Genomic DNA, 20,577 nt, shown 5'->3' on the forward strand with positions numbered 1-20,577 from the left:
ATTTTTGTGCACAAGCGCAAGTGCCTGCCACTCACAGGAGTGGAGCTTCACGTGTGAGCGTAAGCATCCTCTGCTCAGGCGTGAAGCTCCATTCATGTGAGTGGAGGGCACACATGTGCACCACTCACACAAATTGAGCTGTGAGCATGCGTGTGTGCCTGCCACTGACATACACACACCCTGCACTGGGCCAGGCCACTAAGCTGGAAAGGTTGAAGAAGAAAGGACTTAAAAAGAAAAAAAAAATATTAAGAAAAAAAATGCAAGGTGGAGCAGCACAGTTTAGCCATTGATCCAACTTGTTGTATCCACACTGAATAAATAATGTAGGTGTATGTGTGGGTGTGTCTGGTTGTGTATGTGTATGCACACACACACACACACACACACACACACACACCACAGTACTATGCAAAAACCTTGGGCCACCACTCACTTTATTGTGTTAGCAAAGTTGTATTGACCGTCCATCATTAATTTTTAGTCTTGAATTCCACATCTTGAATATCCAGTTTGTTGATTTCCCTTTGCTGATGCAAAAGTATGGTTTTACTGTATGTGTGTCAGATTTTGACATTTTGACTGGAATTATGTTGGTGAAAGTTGGTCTTATTAGCAAGCTTCAAATGATTTACACTCATGCAACACATCTTGCACAAATCTGGTGTAATAGACCTTTTTGCACAGCAGTCATTTTGGCATGAAATAGTAGGACACATTCAGGTGTTAGCAGTGACAGAATTTATGAGTGGTCTGAGTCTTCCTCAATCTCGGGTCCTGGGAGTTTGAGAGTTCTGCATAGGATCTTAGCTGTTCCTAGCCCTGCACCAGTGGTGGGATTCAGCCGGTTCACACCACTTCAGCAGAACCGGTAGCTAATTTTTTGTTGCCCAGACCCAGAATGGTAAGGTGACTAATCGTCCTCCTTTAGGGAGGACAGTCCTTCTTTTGTACTCATTTAAATAATGATTAATAGGCATGAAATCATAATTAAAATATAAAATGTTATTATTACAAATGCTTTTTATTATGTGTTTATCATATTATAGTGTATTCTGTATTGTTGCAATGAATAATTTTTTTTTTATTTTATATATTTTTTCTTCAATTTATTTGTGTCCTCCTCATTGTAAAAAAGTTGGTCACCTTAAAAATGGACTTCCGGAAGCGGTATCCACACAGAGGACAGGTTGTTCACATATTTGAATCCCACCACTGCCCTGCACTCTTCTAAACAGAGAGTTCTGATAGGATATGTTGGAACCACTCTACCAGCTTAGGAGTCACAGCCCTGTGTGCTCCTACTACCACCGGAACCACTTTGGCCTTTACTTAATAACAAGTATTATAATATATATATATATATATATATATATATATATATATATATATATATGTAGGTCTTTGGTTGTTCGGGTTTTCTCCCGCGTAAAATTGGAAGTGTCTTGGCGACGTGTCGACGAAGTCCCATTCGTCATCTTCAGGCTGGTGCTTTCAGCTTCGTGCTTCGAGCAGCAATGTGTGGTCTTAGCTGTTTCTTCCTTCTTTAAAAGGAAGAAACAGCTAAGACCACACATTGCTGCTCGAAGCACGAAGCTGAAAACACCAGCCTGAAGATGACGAATGGGACTTCGTCGAAACGTCGCCAAGACACTTCCAATTTTATGTGGGAGAAAATCCGAACAACCAAAGACCTACATACAAACACCCGCGAAAACCTCAGAAAATATATATATATATATATATATATATATATATATATATATATATATATATACCGTATATGCCGGCGTACAAGGCGACCCGGCGTATAAGACGACCCCCGTCTTTGGCGCCGATTTCAGCGCTCGCGGAAGTCGCCTTATACGCCGCATATATATATATATATATATATATAATATATATATATATCATATATTCAAATTAACATTTTACTTTTACTTTTGTTGGTTAGTTAAGCACTTTCCTGTGGGGGAAAAAACACCATGGAGTCTTCCCTCCACCCCCATCAGTGTATTTTCACTATTCATTATTTATTACAGTTTTAGTTTCAGGTTTGAAAACAATTAAGGAGAGCATTTAGTATGAAAATTACCGTAATTGCTTGTTAATTGAGGTTATCTGCTTCACATTATTCAAAAAGCAAATTGTGTTGACACTTGTACCCAGAAATGATTACTTAATAAACAAAGTCAGAATGCATCACAAATAAAACACGGCTGTCTGCTGATGGCTACATTCATCTGGTCTGAACTGTTCCCAGGAAAGATGTTAGGGAAGATGTCTTTCCATTGTTTAAACTCATGATTACAACTGAAAGACTGTCTGGATTCCAGAACATGGCACATCTTGTACAGTAGATAGGTGAGAGAATTTATCTGTAAAGATACTTTTATTCTCAGCTGGTTACACAAACACCCCCTTCTTGAATTTTGTTTTTTAAATGAAATGCTTGATATCTTTCACATCTTCATTAGCATCTTTCCTTTCCATCCAGAATGCCAGGCCTCCTTATAAAGGCTTCATCAAGTCTTAAAATGCATACAGTGGAGCTGGAGAAAGTAGATCTCCCCATCTTCTCTGAATGTTGCTCTGTATAGCCCACAACCTTCTCTCCTGTCAATCTTACCACAAATTGTGACACAGACTTATATCTCTTTATCACCTCAAATCTCAAGACTGCATTGACTCTTTTTATCTTAGTTACCTGTTAGCTGATTGGATTGTGATACTCTTTCACAAACAGAGAGCCAGTTTGGCCTAATGGTTAAAATATCAGACTAGAAACCAGGAGACTGTGAGTTCTACTACTGCCTTCAATATGAAAGTGGCTGGGAAAATTTGGCTAAGTCACTCTCTCTCTCTCAGTCCAGAAAAATCATAGTGTTCCATGAATGAAGGTGAATTTATGTGTCCCAAGATAATGTTGCAAGATCCAGTCTGGGTTGGTCACCGGAACCAAAGTTTCTGAGCTTTGGGACTTGTGTTGGAGCTCATCTTCAAGTCCCATTTTCCAGCACTAAACGTTCCAATTCTTAATTCAGAGATTTTTTTCCATGTCAGAGCAAAGTTGGAACATTTGTTGGTTGCTTCTCTCTGTCTCTGTCTCTGTCTCTGTCTCTGTCTCTCTCTCTGTATGTATGTATGTATGTATGTATGTATGTATGTATGTATGTATATCAGTTCGAATCCAAGGCAAACCATTCAATATCACAATAGTCCAAATCTATGCCCTAACCACTGGTGCTGAAGAGGATGAAATTGACCAGTTCTATGAAGCCCTACAGCACCTTATAGAATTAACACCAAAAAATGATTTCCTTATCATCATGGGGGATTGGAATGCTAAGGTAGGAAGCCAAAAGATAACCGGAATAACAGGCAAGTTTGGCCTTGGAGTACAAAATGAAGCAGGGCACAGGCTAATAGAATTTTGTCAAGAGAATACGATGGTCATAACAAACACTCTTTTCCAACAACCCAAGAGACGACTCTACACATGGACATCACCAGACGGTCAATATAGAAATCAGATTGACTATGTGCTCTGCAGCCACAGATGGAGAAGCTCTATACAGTCAGTAAAAACAAGACCAGGAGCTGACTGTGGCTCAGATCATGAGCTTCTCATTGCAAAATTTAGGCTTAAATTGAAAAAAGGGAAAAACACTAGGCCACCCAGGTATGAACTAAATCATATTCCTGATGAATATATAGTAGAGGTGACAAATAGATTTAAGCAATTAGATCTGATAGACAGAGTGCCTGAAGAACTATGGTTGGAAGTTCGCAACATTGTACAAGAGGTAGCAACTAAAACCATCCCAAAGAAAAAGAAATACAAGAAAGCAAAATGGCTGTCTGAGGAAGCTTTGCAAATAGCTGAGGAAAGAAGGGAAGCGAAAGGCAAAGGAGAAGGAGAAAGATACACCCAATTGAATGCAGAATTCCAGAGAGTAGCTAGAAGAGATAAGAATGCCTTCTTAAATGAACAGTGCAAAGAAGTAGAAGAAAACAACAGAATAGGAAGGACCAGAGATCTCTTCAAGAAAATTGGAGATATGAAGGGAACGTTTCATGCAAAGATGGGCATGATAAAGGACCAAAATGGCAGAGACCTAACAGAGGCAGAAGAGATTAAGAAGAGATGGCAAAACTACACAGAAGAACTATACAAGAATGAGCTTAACATCCCAGATAACCACAATGAGATGGTCATTGACCTCGAACCAGACATCATAGAATGTGAAGTGAAATGGGCCTTAGAAAATCTGAGCAACAACAAAGCTAGTGGAGGTGACAGTATTCCAGCTGAGCTATTCAAAATCTTAAAAGACGATGCAGTAAAAGTGCTACACTTAATTTGCCAGCAAATTTGGAAAACTCAACAGTGGCCACAGGATTGGAAAAGGTCAGTTTACATTCCAATTCCAAAGAAAGGCAATGTGAAAGAATGTTCAAACTATCGCACAATTGCACTCATTTCACATGCTAGTAAAGTTATGCTTAAAATCCTACAAGCTAGACTCCAGCAGTATGTGGATCGAGAACTACCAGAAGTACAGGCAGGATTTTGAAGAGGCAGAGGAACTAGAGATCAAATTGTCAACATACGCTGGATCATGGAGGAAGCTAGGGAGTTCCAGAAAAACATCTACTTCTGCTTCATTGACTATGCTAAAGCTTTTGATTGTGTGGATCACAACAAATTGTGGCAAGTTCTTTAAAGAGATGGGAATACCAGACCATATTTGTCTCTTGAGAAACCTATATGCGGGTCAAGAAGCAACAGTGAGAACTGGACATGGAACCACTGATTGGTTCAAAATTGGAAAAGGAGTCTGGCAAGGCTGTATACTGTCCCCCTGCCTATTTAACTTATATGCAGAGCACATCATGAGAAAGGCAGGGCTAGATGAATCAAAAGTTGGAATTAAGATTGCCGGGAGAAATATCAACAACCTAAGATATGCAGATGATACCACTCTAATGGCAGAAAGTGAAGAGGAACTAAAGAGCCTCTTGATGCGGGTGAAGAAGGAGAGTGCAAAAGTTGGCTTGACACTCAACATTAAGAAAACCAAAATCATGGCATCCGGCCCTCTCAATTCCTGGCAAATAGATGGGGAAGAAATGGAGGTAGTGACAGATTTTATTTTTCTGGGCTCCAAGATCACCTCAGATGGGGACTGCAGCCAAGAAATTAAAAGACGCTTGCTCCTGGGGAGGAAAGCTATGGCAAATCTAGACAGCATACTAAAAAGCAGAGACATCACCCTGCCAACAAAAGTGCGTATAGTCCAGGCCATGGTTTTCCCAGCTGCAATGTATGGCTGTGAAAGTTGGACCATAAGAAAGGCTGAGCGCCAAAGAATTGAGGCCTTTGAACTATGGTGCTGGAGAAGACTCCTGCGAGTCCCTTGGACTGCAAGGCGTTCAAACCGGTCAGTCCTAGAAGAGATCAACCCCGACTGCTCTTTAGAAGGCCAGATCCTGAAGTTGAAACTCAAATACTTTGGCCACCTAATGAGAAGGAAGGACTCACTGGAGAAAGTCCTAATGCTGAGAAAGATTGAGGGCAATAGAAAAAGGGGACGACAGAGAATGAGATGGCTGGATGGAGTTACTGAAGCAGTAGGTGTGAACTTAAATGGACTCCAGAAGATGGTAGAGGACAGGAAGACCTGGAGGAATATTGTCCATGAGGTTGCGATGGGTCAGACACGACTTTGCAATTAACAACAACAACTATATATATAGATATCTATATCTATATCTATATCTATATCTATATCTATATCTATATCTATCTATCTATCTATCTATCTATCTATCTATCTATCTATCTATCTATCTATCTATATCATAATATCTATCTATCTATCTATCTATCTATCTATCTATCTATCTATCTATCTATCTATCTATCTACCTACCTACCTACCTACCTACCTACCTACCTACCTACCTACCTACCTACCTACCTAATATCTATATCTATATCCAGGGCTTTTTTTGTCATAGAAACCCAGAACGGTGTTCCGGCACCTTTTTGGGATGGAACCTTGTAGGGTAGGCAAGGCAGGTTGTATGATGTGTGTGAGTTCCGGCATCTTTTTTTTTTTTTTTTTTACAAAAAAGCACTGTCTGTATCTATATCTATATCTATATCTATATCTATATCTATATCTATCTATCTACTAGAGAGAGAGAGAGAGAGAGAGAGAGAGAGAGAGAGAGAGAGAGAGAGAGAGATGATAGATTGATAGATAGATATCAGAACAACTGATCCATATGAAAATATTGAAACCACTGATCCATTGATTTGAAACTCAATGATGAGAAATTAGGATAAAATGAGTGAGGAACAGGCTATCAACACTTTTGTGTAACTGTGCAGGAAAGAGAAAGTACAGTTTTATCCCCTATCTCTGAACAGCAACAGTATACCCTGCTGTTAATAATAATTTACTGCAGCACACATTGGCCCAACACTGTGCTAATGCTGAAGAGAATCAACACCAGGCAGTAATAAAGTAATAGTACAGGTTGATATAGAGCATGGTAAGTTATCTTAAAGGATATAGGCTGTGAGAATCAAAGACAGCATTTGGGGGAAAGTAAGTTTTTACCATTGATTTTTCTTTTCTGCTTTTTTTCCTCTTCTGCCTGACTCTTGGTGATCATGAGATTTAGCTTTGTTTTGGACCCATGGCAGCAGAATGGGGAGATGGGCCATCAGCTGAGATACTGAACATGGATGGAGACAAAAAAAGTGTAAAAACTGAAAAGACATGGCTATTGAAGTATTGTGCTCAAATCTGAATTAGCTCCAGTTTGTTCTAGTGGTTAACCAGGCTAAAAACTGGGAGACTGTGAATTCTAGCTCCGCCTTAGGCATAAAAGTTGACTGGGTGACCTTGGTCCAATTGCTCTCTTTCAACCCCACTCACCTCACAGGGTTGTTGTCGTGGGGAAAAGAAGAGGAGGGAGATGTGTTGGTTATGTTAGTCACGTTGCATTATTTATTTATAAGAATAATAAAGGTGGAATATAAACAAATAGAAAATGGATGGGATTCATGAAGTGAAAATGGGAAGTACTATATACTATAGTATGGTATATTGTGAAACAAGTGAATTTTATTCAATGAGAAGATGGTCCTAAGTTATACAAACACTTTATTCGCGAGAATGAGAAAGGATAAGGAATTTGGCTAGCCTACAATCTGATGACACTCTTGTAACCAAAAATCCAGAGAATAATCATTTATAAAAATAACTACCTCAGACATTTATTCAAGTAAACATAGCATTATTCTGTACTGAATTTTAAATATGTCATCTATTTGCAGTTCTGATAGTGTACAAATGTGTTTCATATTTATGTGCAATAATTATAAGAGCATGCTTGTCTTAGACCTTGAGTAAGTGTTCATTAAAATATATATTCTTCTTCTTCCTCCTCTTCTTCCTCCTCCCCTCCTCCTCCTCCTCCTCCTCCTCCTCCTCCTCCTCCATAGACTTGTATTTTTTTTATTCTGCAAATTTAATTGATAGATTTACCAAGATCAATTCTGTGCTTTCAAATGTACCCATAACCTAGAAAATTCTGCAGCAGTCTATTATATTGTTGTAAACAATTCTACATGTGTATCATGTAAACCGTCGGGAGATTTAAGTAGTTGGCCCAAACCTAATAAATTATCATCATCTCTACTATTAGAGAAATAACTCAGAGGTTACAAAAATAAGCTCTTACTCATAAGCATATTTTTGGGTTAATAGGTCTCTTGATGGTCATTATTAAAAGGGCAATCTGAAATCTTTCCTCTTGATCATATTTTCACAAATGATCATCCCATAATCTAGTCTATGACTAAATGCTTCCATTTATCCCACCCCGACTCAGTTGACCAAAATGCTTTTGTGAAATCTGCTAAGGAACAAGAGTTCCAACTGAAAGCAACTTCTTGAGCAGATTTCATTATACAGAAAGCTCCACACTAAATTTGCTTATGTACAACCACAGGCTCTGTAATGCTTACCAGTTAGCAATTACTACTATTCTCAATGTTACTGGAGGTTTCTAGCTAAAAAGGGTCTCTTTGATGAAGTACTGTGTTCATTTTCTCCCCATAAAACCAGAGGAAGAAAAATTAGAAATGTCTTGGAAATGATGCAACTGATTCTTCAACAAATTCTGGAGTAAGAATTACAAATATAACTTAGTGCCCAAACTTTTTATAATACTTTTATACTGGGGACAAACAAACAAAGGTGCTTGTCAGATAATTTTGAGGAATATTACAATGAAAATCACTATGGGGAAAAATTATTTTGGTCAGACATAATTATTACGGGTAGATATGCTGTTTGTAGGTAACACAATTCTGGATGGCCACTAGATGGCAGCAGTGTGATTCAGAAAACAAACTGCTGCAATCTACTTACTGTTCAGATGTTTGCAGCCCATATATAAGAATGTTACTAATAATTTTTTTTTAATATTGGCATAATCGCAATATCCAAACAAGCTAGCAGAGCCATCAAGATTCCCAGCTGTATGATCATATTTGAAGTAAAAACACTGCTACTTAGCATGATTTCCAGCTTTAAAAATTGATTGGCTACACTTGATGTTTCCTTCCCTTTGTCTGTCCTATATTTTAAAATAAATGAGAGTGTTCACTATATTCCACATAGAAATGTTGTTTTGCTTTGTTGGTTGTTTTAATTGTGGCTTATTTTACCTCTGTTTCATTTGTGGTATAGTCCTCAAATGTGCTTTAAGAAATGTTAGGAAAGATTATGATAAAGAGACATGCCTTTTAAAAGATAATGTAGCTGTCAATGATCTCTCACCAATACTAAGAAAAGTATGCTTTACTTTCCTGAAAGGATCCTGAATCCCAACAAGCCTTTATAGTAAGATATTCTGTTCAATCTGAAAGGACAATATAGAGACATATACTCTTTTACCTTTACAACCACCTTTTTTTTAATCTACTAAAGACTATTTCAGGACAGGACTTCGTGTTGCTATTCTTTAATAAATCAGTGCTTACGGGTACAGGAGAAGGACTATATTTAAAATGTATGCTTTGCTTTTTTGCTCCTCACTTTGTTTACTGATGCCATAACTTTGACTTATGAGTGTTTTTGTGCTGCAGTGAAACAAGCTGCAGCTGTACCTGCGTGATGATAATTTAATTTATAGTCTGATTTCCATATTAGCACTTTTCTTTGTTCCTTTTTCCCATTCCATGCTCCAATCACCATAGTGTCACCTTCGTGATCACAAAATATTCCCCTTTCATTCTCCATATCACCATAATGGATTTAATGTCTGCTTTTTCTGAACAGCATGTCACCTTCAAGATCTATTTTTTTTTAGTAATCAACGAAAGGATAAATAGAGAGGTTTTAAGTAACAAATCCCAATTTTGGTTGGGTATATTAGGCCTGCATTGATTAATCCCAGCTTAGCACATAATGTGGAGAAGGACTTCCTGCAGGAAAAAAGAAGTGATCACTTACAATATTTTGCAGGCTGCCCATCTAAACCCATCATTGCCTGGCACCTACCCACTAAGGGCAAGGTTCCAGCGAACTTGTGAGTGGGCAGTCTGCCATCTGAACAGATGGGCATGGAAGTAGGCAGCCAATAGACCATGTATGTGCATCAACTGTGGGTGTTGAGGGCAAGATTCCCAATGGAAAGTGTCCAAACAGCTGTCTGGCCTGAGCCAACATGCCGACGATCAAGGAAAAGTGCCATCTCTAAATCCTGCTGAGTTGGATTAACCTTCAAAAAATAAAAATTGCTTCTGCAGTAGCATAAGGTGAGCTTTTGGCTTGCTAAAATCTGGGAGAATGAATTAGGCAGGCAAGAGAAAAAGAAAGCACTAATGAAGCATCCACTAAAAGGGAATAAATATAGAGCAAAGAATATTAAAAAAAAAATCCTCTTACACAAGGGCATCTCGGAGTAGATATTAGCTGGCAGTTTCCACCATCCTTATTAACTCTTCAGATCCCATAATGGCTCAAAATGAATCGCACAAACAAATGAAGAAAAGCCAGGGTCAGTAACAGTAACGTTGCTTTTGGCCATGAAATATCTTGTTTTTTGAGTGTTATTTTGAGTACATTGTTATGCATTGGATAAACCAGTCTGTTTTATGGAGAGGATTGGGCCTACAAGCTAATTCATTGCATGTCAGCAAATGTGAATCATACCCATTGTTTGCTTATTATGGGATTCTCTATCCGGGAAGTAACATAAGCCTAATTTGCAGAAGTGTCATAATCTGCCTTGACTAGGTTTCTGGGTTAATATTTAAATGACTGATTCAAGGAGGGAGTACAAAGAGGTGACCAATTTCTTCCTTCTTTTACAAGTATAGAATGAAGGCTTAACAGATAAGGAGTCTATACAGGCAAAATACCTTTCAGTTATCTGACAGGCATGGAGAAATTCTTGGCCACCCCCTAAATTCTGCTGAAGATGTTACGTAGCCTGGTAATGAAATGTTCAGAAACCAACTCACAAGCTCGGAAAACGAATCTTCCTCCTCATCCTACACCCAAGCTACAGATATTCGCCACTATTTCCTTCTCGGCTATCGTCTGTAAAAGGGAAGTCTTCGGAACATGTTTTTCCAGATACATTGTTGAAAGCAGCTAAATATTTAAAAGCACACGAATGTTACAACATAAAATTTCAGTAATGTTGCCACAGTTAAAGATCGATATGACGAAATCCAGTAGACCGCGGATGGGAGTCTACTCATAGAAAAGGACTTTTTTTTTTCTCTGTAACTTCCAACATCTGATACAGACTCTATTCAAACAGGCCTGTGGAATATATCCTGAGCATAGGCATCTGTTCCTAAGCACAGGAGTGACAAAATGATGAAAAATATCGGAATGTCATGTTGCAAGTTCAGCCATTTCACACTGTACTTATGTTGCAACAGGTGATAACTGAGGTTTGTTCTGTGGTGTTATTAAGGATAGCTTTGATTCTGTACCTTCTGAGAAAATGGAAAGGGTTTTTTTTTTTTTTTTTTTTGCCATCTTTCATCACTTGTTCCCGCAGATCTTAAGGCCTTGAGGCTACAGGAAAGGGATCTGAGCAATATCAGCCATTTCGGTTCCATTCCTCTGTTTCCTAAGGCCTCCATCAGTTATTCTGATAATACAACTTCGGCTTGTAGCACTGATTTAATTGTTCCCTAAAATCAAGTCAAGAGATTGATAGCTATAACATCTCATTAAAGAGTATTTTATCAGCTTATTTTGCCTCACACCTATTTATTGCATTTATATCCTCCCTACCTTTTTAAAAGAAATTAGAGAAACTTGCATTACATTTCTAATAGTCTTTCATCTAGACTATTTGCTGTGATCTGTAGTACATCATGGCCTAGTTTAGTAATTGCCTAAATTTATTCAAGAAACTAAATCCTATGAATAATACACTTTATACTTCTGCCTTGTGGTTAGAGCTGTAATAGAAGACCACTGACCTGATTGAACATTTGCAATGTAACACACCAAAAACAGGGCACATGTGGAAGGGATATTCAATACAATGGTTGTAAACATCAAGATTCTAACAAGTAATATCCTTAGAGCTTGCAGAGCAAGCCATCCCTTCTGATTTTGATTTTTAAAATATCCATTGATATAAAAAGAATTAATACTGTGACAAAGGCATAGTTTCTCAATAATTTTATTTACAAGCAGGCAAATGGACTGTTCAACGGGCTACAAAAGTATTGGTAGAAAATAAAAATGGTGGGTGAATAGAACAAAGTTAGAAATTTGCTTATCTGCCAGGCTAAACATAGAAAAAGAGAGAGGAATCTGGGAATATTTTAGAAAATATTTTGGCTAAACTGTGGTGAGAGTAAACTCACAGTTAAAGTTAGTTACATAGCCAAAAGCATACATATATATACACACAGCACACAATACTCTAATGCAGGGGTATCAAACTGCCGGCCGTGTCACCAGGAAACTGTGCCCACTCTATTGCTGGCAATGGAGAAAAAGCTCCGATACGTTGTGCGACATCACGTGACATTGCAAGTTTGACATGTCTGCTCTAATGGGATAAGCAACATTATTCACAACTTGAAAGGAAGAGTACATTATCTAAATTAAAGGCAGAAGTTAAAAGAAAATCTAATTAAATCAAGTTTATGCCAATATCATTCACAGTAAGTCTCTATATCAGACATGTCAAACACAAGGCCCGGCAGCCGGATGCGGCCCACAAAGTGGTTTCATGTGGCCCGCGAAGCTATCCTGAAAACAGTGAGGGAATGGCCCCTGCTGCCTTGGCCCTGGCCCAGGCCAGCTGGGAGCCAATATACAATTTTGTGGTGGCCATCTATGCTGAAATGCATTCAGTCTTAGCTCCACAAGGCCGTCTAGAAACAGAGAGGAACCAGCTCCTATCATGTCAGCCCCGCCCCCTGGGTCCATGCTGGGGAGGTGTCACCCTTTGTGAGGAATGAAGAAATGGACCATGCCTTGGTGCTTGCCCCGGTCCCATCCCCTTCTGCCAGAGACCCTCAGATCTGTCCCACTTCTGCCAGGCCCCAACAGGCACCCTTGACGCGAACGATGTAGAGCTGGCCATGCCCACACAGTAGGCCATACCCACCCTGGCCACACACCCCCGCCCCCCCCCCGAGGGCAATCGCAATGCTGATGCGGCCCTCCATGAAATTGAGTTTGACACCCCTGCTCTATATCTTTCTATTCTTAAAAAAAATGCTTCCATCATACCCACCCGCACCCATGCCCCCATATATATATATACACACACTTTATTTTGTTCTTAAAACTACTCACTTGTCACTTTTTAAAGAGTTCATCAACTCCTTCGAATCCCAACTTGTTCAGTCTTCCTCTTGAAAAGTTCACTCTGCTTTCATAGCTGTGCATGTGATTAGAATTCGTTCTCGATCCACATTAATATACTTCATCATGTCAGTCCACACTCATTCAACATCTTTTCTTTCTTGACCTTATATTTTAATACATGTAGTTCAAATCATTCTTATCTAACATAGTTCTGATTTTCTTGTGACAAAGTAGGCAGAAGCAGAACTACCTAGATGTTTGAGACATTAGACAAATATTTCTTATTGAATAATTCAATTGGTCTAATATTTGCTGAAAATCTTTTGGATCCCAAACCATAACATGGTATTTCAGTCATTCAAAAGGATACATGAAATTGATGATGCCAACCAGCCTTAATTATACCTATAGTACATGCTAATAATGTAATAACAATAGTAATCAGTTCTGGTACAAGTTGGTCTGATTTCATCTGATCATCTTGCACCAGAACTAATCAAGGGGAGAACCAACCTAGAACTAAGGAAAAATTTCCTGGCAGCGAGAACAATTAATCAGTGGAATGGCTTGCCTTCAGAAGTGGTGGGTACTTCATCACTAGAGGCTTTTAAGAAGAGACTGGACAGTCTGAAATGGTATAGGGTGTCCTGCTCGAACAGGGGTTTGGACTAGAAAACCTCCAAGGTCTCTTTCAACTCTGTTATTCTGTTCTGTTCTGATTTGCACATATATAATTAAAGGCTAGTGTTATTCAAGCACATTCAAGTTCTCAGTAAGCTAGGATCTGTAATCTCACATCAGCATCCCTCCAACTAGATAGTACATAAAATATGTAGGTCTTTGGTTATTTGGGTTTTCTCCCGTGTAAAATTGGAAGTGTCTTGGCGACATTTCGACGAAGTCCCATTCGTCATCTTCAGGCTGGTGTTTTCAGCTTCATGCTTCGAGAAGCAATGTGTGGTCTTGATAAAGACCACACATAAAGTATATTGATATACTCAGAAGCTGAAAACATGTAATATATCTAACCTCAGTTAGAGAAATATATCTGTTGACAATGTAGAGATGTTGCACAAGGCTTTTCATCCAATGTTGCGCTAATTATCACAATGCTCATCGCATGTACTATTTCTAAAGGAGGATTCTATGTTCAAAATAATTGAAACATTGACTGCCCATATTTAATATCAAGCACTGTGCTGCTTATCTAAATCCAATGTATACCATATTTTTAGTTCAATCAATAGTGTGCTAAGCTCCTAGCTAACCACTACCTGTCATTGTAGGGAACAGAATGACAAGACAGGAAGGGGTAACCAAGGCTGTAGGAACAAAGACAAGCTCTGATAAAGCTACAGAGGAGAGTTAAAGACAAAGTCTAGATTTCTTGATTCAATTATGGATCCAATTCTGATCCAAATATAAGGCATTGTTAAAGACTGAAAAGTTGTCTTATTATAGGAATCAGTGGAAGGAGCTTGGTCTCAGGTTAATTAAAATTGTAGTATAACATATAATATAAAATATAAGGAAATTTAGGTAATTGGTGGCTAATGTTATTTCAATACACAGCCAATTGCCCCATATATTCATCTCAACACAATATTGGATCTAATACTTTTCTTCTATTTACAGCTGCCCATGGACTGAGCCAATAATAGTCTATATTGAGTGATCACTCCTCTGCTCTAGCAACATGTCGAGTTGTCTCAAAATTTGAGTTTAAACAGCTGATTTCAACCTTGGCCCTTTGAAAAGCCCCTGGAGGGGATATGATTCCTGTTATTGTATTGTGTCTTGTGACACACTGTAAGTTACGACCTGCAGTAACGAGAACAAACTTACTTACTTACACTTCTTATTATTCAATTTAAGCTATTGGTGTATTGGGCCCCTCTGAGTGTCAACCATCATCTTTTTTTATTCTGAAGCAGTACCTGCACAGGCGTAAGCAAGAAGGAAGCCTCTCTCTGCCTTAAAATGCCTATAAAGTTCTGATTTATAACTGAATCAAGACTCAAGGCAAGTGAAGCCATTATCGTTATTCTTAGACCCTCTAGGGAACTGGACTGTGTGCAGAAGGCGGCATAGTTAAAAGGAGATGTAAGGAGGAAAAATGTTCCAAACATTTGTTTTCATCATCTGACGTTCTTTGACAGATTTTCACAAAGGAATGTGTGGTACCTTTCCTCCAAGACCCTAATGGAATTCTTCATATTAAGCAATGTACAGTATAGTTGAAAGAATAAATTAGAAGCAGGAATGACATAACCTTCCTTCCTTCCTTCCTTCCTTCCTTCCTTCCTTCCTTCCTTCCTTCCTTCCTTCCTTCCTTCCTTCCTTCCTTCCTTCCTTCCTTCTTTCCTTCCTTCCCTTCCCTTCCCTTCCCTTCCCTTCCCTTCCCTTCCCTTCCCTTCCCTTCCCTCTCTTCCCTTCCTTTCAGGCACAGTTTTTGAATGTATTGTCACTATTTTGTCACTGATAGCTAGAAGCTTGCACATGCTGAAATCTAATGTCCATAGTAGGCCTTATTCATGCAGTTTGGACATTCCTTATGGTCATGCTCAGCGGCCTGACAATCCCAAAAGGCATGTGTTGTTTTATTATACTTATCGCAAACTTGCACATGGTGAAGTTACACTGTCAACCTTTGATTTACAACAAGCTAACAGGCATATTTTTTGCCGAACCTCTGATTTTGCAGAAACTGACAATGAGTTCTTTCTTAGATATTGGGAGGCTCTTGTGGAACAAAGATACCCTTTAGCTAACTTTGAGTGTGTGTGTGTGTGTGTGTGTGTGTGTGTGTGTGTGTGTGTGGAGACAAACAAGGAAAGAGGAAAAGTTGCTGAGCAAAATCAAACAAAACCGCACTTGCCCACAGATTTGGTGAATGGAGTTTTCAAATCTCTGGGTAAAATGTTTGTTAACTGAAGAATACTCTTGAAAGCTGGGAAATGGTGATCAGATTAACTTCCCCTGCCCCAAAGGAATAATCCAATGAATCTTCAACCTGTCTCAATACATAGAAAGGAAATTAGGAACAAACAAAAATACAAATCAAATCAAAATAAGACATTTTGTGGGATGTGGGAAGACAGTAAACATAGCTGATATCTTAAATCAAGACATGAGTTATGTGGGGCATCTGAATATGTCCCTATTCTATTTGATGTGCAGTTAATATGCATTAAATGCCCAGTGGAGAGAGGCATACATTACATTAATACAGCTGATGGTAATCCTTCTTGCAAGCACTTGTATGCTGGAATAGCCAGTCTTCAGAATTAATACTGTAATTGATAAATTCTTAAGAAAAAATATTCCTTCCTTCCTTCCTTCCTTCCTTCCTTCCTTCCTTCCTTCCTTCCTTCCTTCCTTCCTTCCTTCCTTCCTTCCTTCCTTCCTTCCTTCCTTCCTCCCTCTTTTCCTTTCTTAGCATCTACATAGAATAGTATAAACTGGATTGTCGGTATTTACAGAGATGATGGAATGAGAATCAAATGGCATATTGCTTTGAAAACATAGCTAGCAGCTACATGTTTTTCTTCTTTTTTACTCTCTGTGAACGAATCTATTCCAGTTGCTCAAGGCTGTTAATCTAGAAGCATAATTGTGTCCACCAGAATGTGATTACACCTCCTCACAGACCTTGCCCATCAACATGACAAGGTCAAAGGTGGGCAACCCATAGGACATTTGCTGTTGTCTGACACATTTTTTGTGGAAACTTTGGTGCCACTGATAAAGATAGCCCTTGGATCTGTGATACATTTGGGTGGACAGTTGCTTCTTAAAATAATATGAGGTTACTGTACACAACTGTCTTTTTCCTGTATTTTCTCTAAGTGTTGTTTCTCTTCATTATTTGAAAATACCAGAATACCCTTTTAAGAACAAAACTTTTATATAGAAAATGTTTAGCATGGGACTTTACTAATTTGCCATATAAGAAGCATAGCAGCAAGAGAGAGAAAAAATATTCTTTCAGCATGAATCTGAGGACATTCCCTTTGCCTGTTATTCTGCTTAAAAATGGTCCCGGCAATGTAATTGCATAGTTGCATTATCACTTCTTATAGCTTGTAGAAGGGGAATAACTGTACCTACACCTTGCATACTTAATGGTGTTTTTAAGCTTTAAGTCAATCATATGAAAGTAATCAAACAAAACTATCCATTGTTAATTTCTTTGAGTTTCCAGCCTTACATTAATAGTCCTGCTTCTGTCCCAGCTTGAAATCTCTCTTTCTCTCATCCGTCTAGAAAAAAATGTGAATTTTGTGATACACATTCCCCTTACCATATGCATTTTGTGCAATAAATAGAATTTTCCATAAATATAAATTATTTTGCTTGCTAATTTCACTAATATAGTCATCATTGTGTTTGTGGGTAGAACTGTAAGAACAAACAGCTTGAGTAGTTTCTCCTATCTCTATCATGCAGAAATCATCACTTGAAGTTGTGCATTTTATATCTCCAGCACAGTTGGCTGCAGTTTCATTTTATCAAGGTTCAAAGCATAAAGTCTACCATTGCAAAGTCTTATGCTCTACTCGCAGAGACTCTCTAGTGATGTCATTAATGCAACTTGTAGAAAGAAGAACTTCACTACTGTTTACATGTTCTGTATATATAGGTTTTGACTTAAACAGGGCTTTTATATGAATTTATTGGTAAAATGTTCATGAAGTGATTGGTAACTTTTTACCGAAGAATGTCCCAAAATTTAGAAAGTATGAACTTCAAAATAGAAATTAATTTTAACTCATATCTGAGAAATTAAATAATTAGTTAAAATGCAAATTATTTGGCTGACATTTGGTTGACAAAGTAATGACATTTTCCCTGGTCTTTACTTTGTACCCAGCTTTTGACATGTTGTAATAGAACTAATGCACACTTGCCACAAATGCAATTAAATTAAATTTCAGCATACTTGAATTTCATGCTTAACTCTTTTCCTGCTGAACTCAGAGAAGCACAGGAACTGAACAAAGCCTCATGCCACACAGCTTTAAATTTAAATACAGTTTAAAGTTAGTTTGGTTTTTTTGTTTAAAAAAAGAAGTCTTCATTTTTTTGGCTTTATCATCCCCAATGCCTCCTCCTTCTCATATTATAGGTAAAACAACATCGATCAACTCCTAAAAATGATGGAATTGGGATTTTTTTTTAATTACAGAGAGATGAAATACATTTGTGCAGAATTTAAATGTATTCTACCTAAAAATACAATTAAGAGTGGAATTGTTTAAGTGAAAACATGCAGACAGAATTGACTAGTAAACATTAGTTTCAGATCTTTAGATCTTAGAATATTGGACAATGTGAGGAAAAGGATAAATAGATTATCCTATTTAAAAGAATATAGAGAGTAACCTATTTATCCAGTATCTATCTATCTACCGATCTATCTCTATCATCTATCAATTTACTTTTAATTTATACAAGTGCATCCACCTTCATTCAATATCAACCCAAAATTAAATGAAAAGTCAGAAATCTTACAAGTTTTCACAACCACATCATTATTATCATTCTTATTTACTCTCCATGCTAATAAAAGAGGAGTATGACACTTCTGAAAACAAAATTGCAAAATACAGAAAATTTGGTTTGACATTTTTTGTTCCCCAGAGGACGGACTGCTGCTTACAAAAGTATTTCTTACAAAAGCTTGAGTGCTTAAGACACAAAATATTAAGACAGAAAACACTTAAGGACACAGGCATGTCACCAGCTGTTACTCATTCCTAATGAAATTGTTAAGTAATATTTTTATAAGTAGGTCAGTGAAACTTTTGAATCTCAGAAAGTGATTCATTTGCGGTAACTTTCCTTCTTGGTAATACAGAATTAAATTAAAACAGGACAATTAAATAAGTGTGAAAAATCAGTATCTATCTGTCTATCTATCTATTATCTATCTATCTATCTATCTATCTATCTATCTATCTATCTATCTATCTATCTATCTATCTATCTATCTTTCTATCTATCTATCTATCTATCTATCTATCTATCTATCTATCTATCTATCATCTATAGTCTCTCTCTGTCTCTCTCTCCGTCTCTCTCTCTCTCTCTCTCCATTATCTATCTACAACCCCCCCTCTCCCTCCCTCCCTCCCTCCATTCATCCATCTCTAATTTAGAGAGCCATCGTGCTCTATAAAACTCTGAGTGGGGTACCTTACGTTAAAGCATATTTCCATTGGTTTCTCTCTTCTCTCCAATGCTGTCAAAACTGTTTAAATATTAAATACTGATATTTTAAAAAATAATGTTGTTAATGGTTAAGTTATGCAGATAAAACTAATTAAAAATTTGTGAAAATTTAAAAAGAAAAAAAATATGAAGAAAAAAATAATTAAGAAGGAAATAAAATAAGTAATTTCCTCCTTTTCCAATAAGTATAAACAACGTTAACAACTTGTCACCTCTCTTAAAATACAACAATCTCTTCATCCCATACTGCACTTATTCTGTATAAACTATCTTTTAAAATCTCATCTTCCATCCTAATCAGCAATAGTCCATTAGAGTTACCAGAAAGGACAAAGTGTCTATTATAAACTTGATCTAATAAAGCTATTTGAATTCCTTCCTTTTATATTTATATCTCTTTTACTTATCATTAAACAATTCCCCAAACCTCATCATTCAAATGTAATAGGTAAAAATCCAATAAAAGTTACCAGATATCACAACATAACTATTTTAACTTTAATCAGATAAATTTAAAATACATCAAATTAACTCATTCCCATATAACTGTTATCTATAAACAAAACCTTAAAATATCATTATCCACTCCTGGTCAGAAAAAAAATCATTAAAAAATTTCCAGTTATCATAACTTATCTATTTTAACCTTGGTTAAATAAACCAACTGTATATTCCTTCCCCCAACATTCTTAATCTTTAGCCCCTTCAAATAATGTCCAAACATTTTAGTTTTTTCCCTCATTTTCTCTTTGTCTCTTCCTTTGAGATGGCAATGTTAACAAATCCCTTGTTTCCTCAGGCATATCTTCAGTTCACTATGTCCTCACCAAAAGTCCCCAGTATGGACAATTTTAAAAGGATGTCATCATGTCTCTCAAAAAGAAAAAGTGCAAAGACTTAGAACCCATTGTGGACCTTCATTTTCACCAATATTACCCTGCAAGATGTAAATGTATAACTCAGCTTCCTCCCTATTCTCACACACCTTAGCCAATGTTCGTTTTCTCCCTTGCCACTTCAATTATCATGTCATTTAAGAGCTATATAGGCATAAAGGGAATTTGCCATAAGCAGAAAAGAAGGTAGGGAAGAAGTAATTTGAAAGATGGTAACTGAATTGGTTAATTCATTCAGTGCTTAGACAGCTACTAGTCACAACAATGGGGGAGAAATCACATCTAAAGGAATCTGGAATTGGATTCAAAGCTTACCATGGAAACACCGTAGTCCAACTAACCATAACCATGCCACAGTCCAACTCTTTTTAACATAGTATTTCACATGTCTAAATGTGAATTGATATGGTAATGGTATGTTCTTCTAAAACATTTTTTAAAGCCTTTCAAGACACAACCTTTTAAATATCTTGTGTAAGGGTAGAATGTTGCAATGAAAGCATATTAATTTCATTTACCTGAAAATGTTCAGCCACAAGTATAGTTCAAAGTGAATGTGTTCAGCT

The 20,577-nt window shown here is 37.4% G+C and overlaps 1 protein-coding gene across 4 annotated transcripts in view; it reads left to right on the forward strand.

Annotated features, from left to right (window-relative positions):
* ARHGAP15 (Rho GTPase activating protein 15) overlaps window positions 1-20,577 on the forward strand; it is a 448,034-nt gene that overhangs the window by 33,831 nt on the left and 393,626 nt on the right. The gene's annotated exons all lie outside the window — the stretch shown is intronic.

The sequence above is a fragment of the Crotalus tigris genome, unplaced genomic scaffold (assembly GCF_016545835.1).
Source record: "Crotalus tigris isolate CLP2741 ecotype Arizona unplaced genomic scaffold, ASM1654583v1 scf7180000017694.5664430, whole genome shotgun sequence".
Classification (NCBI taxonomy): domain Eukaryota; kingdom Metazoa; phylum Chordata; class Lepidosauria; order Squamata; family Viperidae; genus Crotalus; species Crotalus tigris.